The sequence below is a fragment of the Pezoporus wallicus genome, unplaced genomic scaffold (genome assembly GCF_028554395.1).
Source record: "Pezoporus wallicus isolate ANWC-B61680 ecotype Strahan unplaced genomic scaffold, APGP_CSIRO_Pwel_v1 contig_2012, whole genome shotgun sequence".
Taxonomy (NCBI): domain Eukaryota; kingdom Metazoa; phylum Chordata; class Aves; order Psittaciformes; family Psittacidae; genus Pezoporus; species Pezoporus wallicus.
The window spans coordinates 2,544,825-2,552,801 of NW_026639840.1; positions in this window are offsets into that span (position 1 = coordinate 2,544,825).

Sequence of the window (7,977 nt, forward strand, 5' to 3'; positions counted from 1 at the left end):
TCTTTTCCCCTCATACTTTAAAACACACCAGCTCTTTCTTCCTCACCTTACTTCTTGTCAGCTATAACAAACACAAACTGTCCCTAAGGAGAAAACAAACACTTGCTGTGGTATGCAAACACTCTATGACTTCATGACATCAGTGCTAACATGGCTTGTTTCAGCACCAATTCACAACCCATTCTCCTGCACCGTATGTCATCTCTTCCTGGCTATCTATTCTGTTTCTTCCAGGTTTGTTATTAATCTGGCATCCACCCTTTTGAATGCTAAGATATGTTATCCCCTGTTTCTATAGTAGTGTGGATATAGAAACATTGAAATATTTTTGCATCCCCCTTTATGCTACATAGGAGAGATGAAAGAGGCTGTGAAGAACAATTGTACATCATGGATCTAGCCCTCAGGATAGGAATGGTACTGATGACAACCTGTCGAAATGCTGAACTTGTGTTGTTGTTTGGATGAAAGAGAGAATGCAAATGAGGGATAGGAATAAAAAAAAAAGCTTTGGGATGGGCATGGGGGTTTTCCAGCGACAGAATAGCAAACATTGTCAGATCACTTGTGATTACAAGTTGTATAGTCCTCCACTGTTGGGAGCCAGAAATGTCTCTACCTCATTTACACTCCTTCCCAAAGACATTATGATGTCTGAAAAAAAAAATAAAGGTATAGAAGGAAGATTTGCTTTATTAAAGTTTTAGAAAAGACTTGGATTCTACTTACCTACTACCTGCTAGGAGCTATCTGCGTGTAGACTATGAAAATTAATTTATTTCCATGACATTTTGGGTTTGTATGTATGGTAAATTCACATAATTTAAAAAAGATAAATTGTGTAAGAGGCATAACCCCTTCATGTAGATGTTCTCACTTGGTTTCAGTTCATCTTGTACCAAGTTATCTTAGCTTGATTAGACAGTTAAATCGATGCTGTTTTCTGTTGTAGCTAAGACCTTTAGCACTATATCTAATTAGTGACAGTAGTAAAGAGGCAGTTGACTACTTGGAGGGAATAAGACCTATTATAATGCCTAGGTTTGCGGGATGTATTTCCATGCTTTGCTGTAGACAAAGAACCAGTAGGGCTTAAAACCTATATTTTCTGTCTAGAAAATGTCCAGTAATTATGCAATATCTGAAAAACACGTTCCCAGAGCTTACATGGGTGTCTGTGGGGGGGGGAGAATTCTGTTTTGCACCCACCTTTTAGGTAACGGTGCAGATACCTTGTGCTGCTTACTCTTTACTGATTGTATAATCACTACAAAAAGAAAAGTTGATTCTCTCCAGTCATACCTTTTTCTGTGCTGTCTCTCTTCCTTGCTTCTTTCCATTACCTTGTAGATAAGACATTAAAAGAAGTTGTATGTGAGGAACTGCGAGTAATTGGAGTACAGCAGTCTTTCTGGATTTATTACTTCATTCATTAATCCAAATATAAAATGCAATTTAGGGCAAGGCTCAGAAATCCTCATTCTGACATGTTCTCACGTATTTGATAAATGATTCCACTGGAAGAGGCTTGTAGGGCATCTGCAGTAAATTCTGCTGAGATCTATTTCTCACAACATTTTTATACTTCTGTATCAAATTAGGGGATATCTCATAGGTAAAGGTAAATGATGTGATTTCTATCACTTGGATGCATGTGGAAGAGTACAAGCATCCAGCACCATAAGAAATCCACATTTTTGGAACAGCTCCTTGAAAATGAAATGGTCATTGAGATGTCTGAAGATGTTGATACAAATGTTTTCTCTAACTAGAGATAAAATGAATAAGAAATAAACACAGTAATATAGGGATTCCATTTGAGTTATTGCAGGTAGAATGTGAATTCTTAATATTAATTTGGGGGAGCTGAGCAAAATATTAACACAGCAGTCACACATTCTCCAAATACAGGACCAGGATACCAGCAAGACTCTGTAAACTTGGAAACTACAGTCTTTTGATTAGCTAAAGTCCTTTCATTACCTAAATAGGGGTAATGAAACAGTTTCACTTCATTCTTTCCTAAGGCTTTTGTCATGCTATCCCTCCAGTTCATGCCATGTAGGAAGTAGTGAAGAAAAGGCATGTCACTAGCACGAATCTGTTGAAGCGCCTAGGTGGGATGGTGTTTACTTCTCACATGCCTGTCTTTGAGAAGTACATGTACCGAGTCAAGGTAACTATAGTAATTTGCCACATTGCTTTATCAAAAAAGGAGGTGATGTGGGAAAAACCTTGATTCTTCCGACACCTTGCTATTATTTGTGTGTTCATTGTATGGTAACATATGCATACACGTAGAGACGTATACAAGTGCATGCCTATTTTCCTGCTGTTTGAGTGGCAAACAGGTCAGACAATTCCTAAGCTCCCACTGATACATCAGAAAAAAAGGGATATAAAGTAGGCATTCCCATCCTTTTCTGCAACCTGCTAAACTACTGTTACAAACCAGAGAACAGAATCAGAATTAGAGAAAAAGACTGTTCTCAAAAACTGGTCACAGCTACAGTAAAGATTTGCTGTCAGCAATGGGACTTTGTGACAGGGTGAATGAAGCTCTAGTGCTTTATTTTTTCACAGAAAAAAAGAATTCAAAATTAGAAATATTTGGTCTTGAATAAACAATTTAGAAAAACTTAACTTTAAAAAAAAAGGATTACATTGATCTACTAGGTATATAACATCTTGAAGCTCAATTTTCTCTCTTTGTATTATATTTTGTTGAAAAGTAGCAGATGAATTAGACTGAATTCAAATGGCTCCTTCTTTCTCTCATTCTTGCCAACCCTTTAAGCACTTTTTGTCTATTTCTACAAAAAATTTATTACAGAATGTCTTCCTGAAGACCAGATGTGAATTCAGGGATGCTGGTTTCTAATAGAAGCTTAGCTGCAACATTGTCTCTACATCTGCAGTGAAAATAGTATGCTGCAGATCTCAATCATGTATTTAAATTCTCTGTGGATATATAGATTATTGCTGCTGTGCAAAGGAAATCTTTTTGCTACCCTAGAGTAATATCCTCTAGCCATATTCAGCCTGAAAGTATTTATCAGAAATTCATTACAGCTGTTTTGTTTGCATATAGCTTTCATTCCTTGTATTTTAATGTCTGGACAGCATTAGCTCATTTAGTCAAATGAATGAGCAGGTCTTCTAATATTTACTATCTAATTAGTGTATTGGCCTAGATGTAATATACTAGGTCTGTGTAATGTGTCTAGCCAAGACTGGTCTGAAAAACTTTGTGCTCTATTTTTTTGATATTTTGGCTCACCACTTGTTGGAAGAGAAAGAATGGGCTAATTTTTGTATCCTTTTTCAATGATTGCCAAAGCAATAAAGAATCCTGGAAAAGGTGATGCTCTTTCCCTACTAAACTCCTAACCAGAGAACTCTGAAGCCTTCTTTTTGGATGGATTGGATAGTACCTGAGAGAGAAAGTAAAATAAAGGGCCATCTTTTGATTTTCAGCTGACACATAGCATGCACCAACAGAAATGGAAGGCAACACAGTGGAATATATGCCAAGGATCATAAAATGCTCTATTACATGGTCTTCTCTTATCAAAGGAAACAAATGCATAACTGATGTTAATTGTATTACTAAGTTGCTTGAAGTGCTGAGATCTCAACCAGAAGAGCTTGTATAAAAACACACAGATACACTAAGAATAGAAACAATTAGAACAATGTTATATATAACTAAGGTAGCTCAGGCTGTTTCTTGAAAAATAGAAGAACAAATTCAATTATACCTTTTTTTTCCTCCCTATTTATTCTATGAAAAAAGACAGGTTGTTTATCAAAAGACTCCTTCTAGCAAGTGGTAAGAGCCTTACAGGTTGATCAGCCTTAACCCTGATGTGAACATTTGTAGCTCAACCCAGCTGTAGGTACTGATTCTGTAATAGGCCCAGCTGATGCTTGTTTTCTGTATAGCAAGCAGGTCAGTGGTGTAAAACAGCTGCTTTTTATCAGAGCCAGGTGAGGCAGAGGGCTTTTTCTGCTGCCAGTTGTGGAGCCTACACTTTTTACTTTGATGGTTGCTTTGAGCCTGAAAGCCCAGAGAAAGAAAAATTAGGAGTGGATGTCTGAATGTTCACAGGTTCATTTTCTCTATATAAGATTGGAAGAGCCAATTGCTTGGTTGGGATGTGTCTGAATGCTTTGGTGATTACCAGCTTAGCTAGAAATTCAAGAAGAGCAGTCTTAAGAAGTCTTAAACTCAGGTAAAGGTAAGAAAATTCTGGGATCTTTGTTTAAGGCTGCTGCAGCTGCACTGCTTTTATTCAGCAATTGGAAATGCTTAAAAGAGCAAAAAGTTAAATGCATGAGTGGAATAGTATAACTTTTCTTAGGAAAAAAAAAAAGGCAGCTTAATTTGCCTCTGAACTTGAAGTTGTCCTTTACTGTGTCAAATACAAACAAAAGAGAATATAGGAAGCTAAAAATAGTATGCTATTAAGTGAATAAATATATTAGAAAGAAATATCTCGAAATAAAGCTTTTCTGTAATTATTTTCACTTATTAACTCCTTAGTCTTTGACCCAAGAAATGGCTTTATATAAAGATGTTATCTAGTTCAAGAAGTATTTTAAGCTAGCCTAGAAACTAAAATTTTACTATGAAAGCAAAATTTTTCACATTTAATCAATCTCTGTTTATTCTGCATGGCATCTCCCACACGTTGGAGGCTGTATAGGTTTGGTTTTTTAAGTTGTGCTTTAGCTTGGTAACACCATACACAGATATAGGGCATAAAATGAAGACGTATAGGGCTATACAGCTTGGTGCCTATGTGACTATAAAGTTACTGGTTGCATCCCCTTTTCAGCAGTATTTGTCAGTGTTCCAAGACATTCCCAGCGTTTACTGCAAGATATCTGTACTTCTGGTTGTAAGGAGTTAGCCTTAATGGTAGCCTATACTGCTTTCTAGTCACAGTTTAATCAAATGATAACAGATGCCAAAGGCTTCTGAAGATGGACATTGGATCCTTTCTTTAATATTATTGATATAATTACCATTGTCTTAGGGGCTAAAGTTATTAGCCTTAGATGCTGTAATTAATACAGGAATCTGTTCACAAGCTTGAAATTGTGGTCTGAAAGGCAGTCTGAGCATGGGATGCACCAGATATTTTCCCCTTTAAATATTTGCAGTGATGCTCTGTGAAGATGGAAAAGACTCCATGGGCCATTTTAGCCTTAGGGCCTTTTTCCTCTGTACAGCAGCTTCACTCCTAATGATGCTGAATGAGACATCCCAAATAATTAACTACTGGAAGTTAAAGGAACTTGTGACAAAAAATTCTGCTCTAAGATGTTTGATTTTCCATATACATTGTGGAAATGTTTGTGGAAATCTTGTGTTGATGTGGAAAGAAGTATGAAAAAAGCAGCCTCGTACTATTTCATATATTATTTACATTCCTAGTATATGAAATTGATTAGTGTGGTATCAGAATTACTTTTGTGTGTCACATGTGTAAACTGAAAATGGGCATAACTGTCATGCAAGGATGGGAAGTTGTCCTTGGGTAGCAGTTTTGCTTCCTGGCTTTCAGTAAGCTATTTACATTTGGGCAGGAGAAAGGAGATAGACTTGACCTTTCGTATTACTGGTTTCAAGAAGTCTTGACATTAATTATTTTAGAGTAGGTTGGTTCTCTGATTCTCTGTGTTGTTAACTGCTGCTGTATTTCACAAAGATGGATAACATGTAGTGGATGCCCCTGCTGTCATGGGCAGTAGTAGAACAGTTTGTATTACTGTAACTCAAATAATCATCTCTATGTTTCAGGATTAACAAACCATAATATGGTAAATGGTTGTTTTTTTTTTTTTTTTTAAGAAGAACACTTTAGACTGTTCTTATAGCATTTTAAGGAGCCAATTCTGCTTTGATTCACTGTTGAAAGGTTCAACCAGTGAACTAGTAAATCTTGGTGAACAACCGCATACCAGAGGCAAAGTTTTGTCCCGATGACAAAACTTTCTGAAGCTGTATGATTTCCCAAAGATGTCAGTTGGTATCATTAAACACTTCTAATCCCTTTAGAAACCTGGTGGTGTATTTCATTGTTACAGAACTAACCACTTGCATGGTGTAACAAGGTGTCAGTATATCAGAAAGCTGTTCCGATTGCTGTACTGCTAGTATTGATTGACTGTCATCAATAATGGTACAATCAAAAATAGCACAAGCATTGCTTACCCTTCAGCTTTGGATCTATCTATTAGCAAAATAGGATCATTTCACTTTTTGAAGCTGCCTTTCATTCTCATCTAATGCTGCAGCTTTCCTCCTCAGTGGAGTTGTATGTAAACTATGATAATGCACCTCTAAAACAAGTTTGAATCCTGCTTTGCAAACATTTATATATGTTTATAAATTGGTCCCAACATATACTGTTATCTCTGAGCTCTGAGTGTTAATAATTTCTGAACCCTTCTTCATCAATATACATTCACATAAATTCATGTGGTGGTTTAGAACCAATTAAAATTTATAAGCCTCAAGTAGTGAGTGAAATTCTAAGGATTAATTTAGTCACTGGAGTATTAATCTGTGTAATGTAGTAGGTTATCCTTCAGTAAACTTGGCTATATGGAGATAGGGAGATACATTTCCTTGCATGTTTTACTGTAAATGCAGTAATTGGTCCCACTGGGCTGTTGAGCTTGAATGGTTACAGCCAGCAGTATCACTGTAGCCTTGGTATGAACCCTGGGAAAAAGAACCAAATCAGCAATATGAAATCCAGTCGTTTATATCTAGCAGGATCCATCTTGCTTTTCCTTCCCTGCTCAGGGTTCGAGATCAGGAAAGTAAAAGTGAAATTAATAATTAAAATTGAAAACAGAAGGACAAGTCTTGCAGTGAATGTCAGAAAGTATAATCTATTCCCTCTACCTCCCCCAAACCTCTCAATTTGAAGAAAAAATTGAGAAGGGATTTGAAAAGGGAGGCAGTGATCAGAAGTTAATACATTTGGCAGAAGGAGCTTCCTCCTTAAGACTTGTAAGTTAGGATCTTTTTACACTTGAAAATCTAATTGATCAAGCCTAGTAAATCTGACTTTAGTTAATGGGTTTTTAGCTATCATTTATTCAGCTAATGACCTTCCTGATAGGGAGCAGGGACAGAAAGAGATTGTGGCTCATGAAGGGCCAGAGGAAAAGCTGGTGCCTGATCCAGTGTTTTAATTTAGGTTCTGTTCTCTCTGCTTCAAGATGTGGTTCCTTTCATCAACTTCTACCTTCTTCTGAAGTTATTAACTGTGAGCTTGCTATGGTAAACCCACTAGAATTCACATGTGTTAAAAATATATATATATATATATATATAAAAAGTAAATAAAGCTCAAAAAAATCAACAAAAAACTGGAGGTCTCCAGGTGTCAGCCTGGAAAGATAAATTATATTCAGGGCTTTCTCTGGGAAAAAAAAAGCCCTGTCAGGACATGCAAATGAATAGATAAATATGCTGTAGAAACTTTTTTCTTGGGAAAACTGAGGTCTTGGGATCAAGAGTTGCAGTAAGAATTCCCCTCATGAAAGAGGCTAAGCCTGGTATTCAGCCTTGATTTTTTTTTTTCACTGCTGTGGGTTGAAAAGCCAACATCTGTGTTATCTCATGTTATTGGATTTATCTGTCATATTTCCTCTGACAAAGGATGATACTGAAAGGCCAAAACCTGCTGAATTGCCTTTATCTGGATGACGTGTGAATTATCCCTGTCCAACCTACTATTTTCTAACTTTTGTGTTTTTCAATTGATGTGGAGCAGAAATACAGGTGAAGAAAGAAGGGAAAATGGCTTTTTGCCAGTAATTCCATGCCATTTGGGAGCAGAACACAAGTTCTCTTTGGTGAGCCCTGCTTTGTCTCTTTAGTTGTGTGTTCTTCCACGTTCTTCCACATCCTTCCCAGCACCCAAACTTCAGGTCCTTGGGAAATGGTCTGTG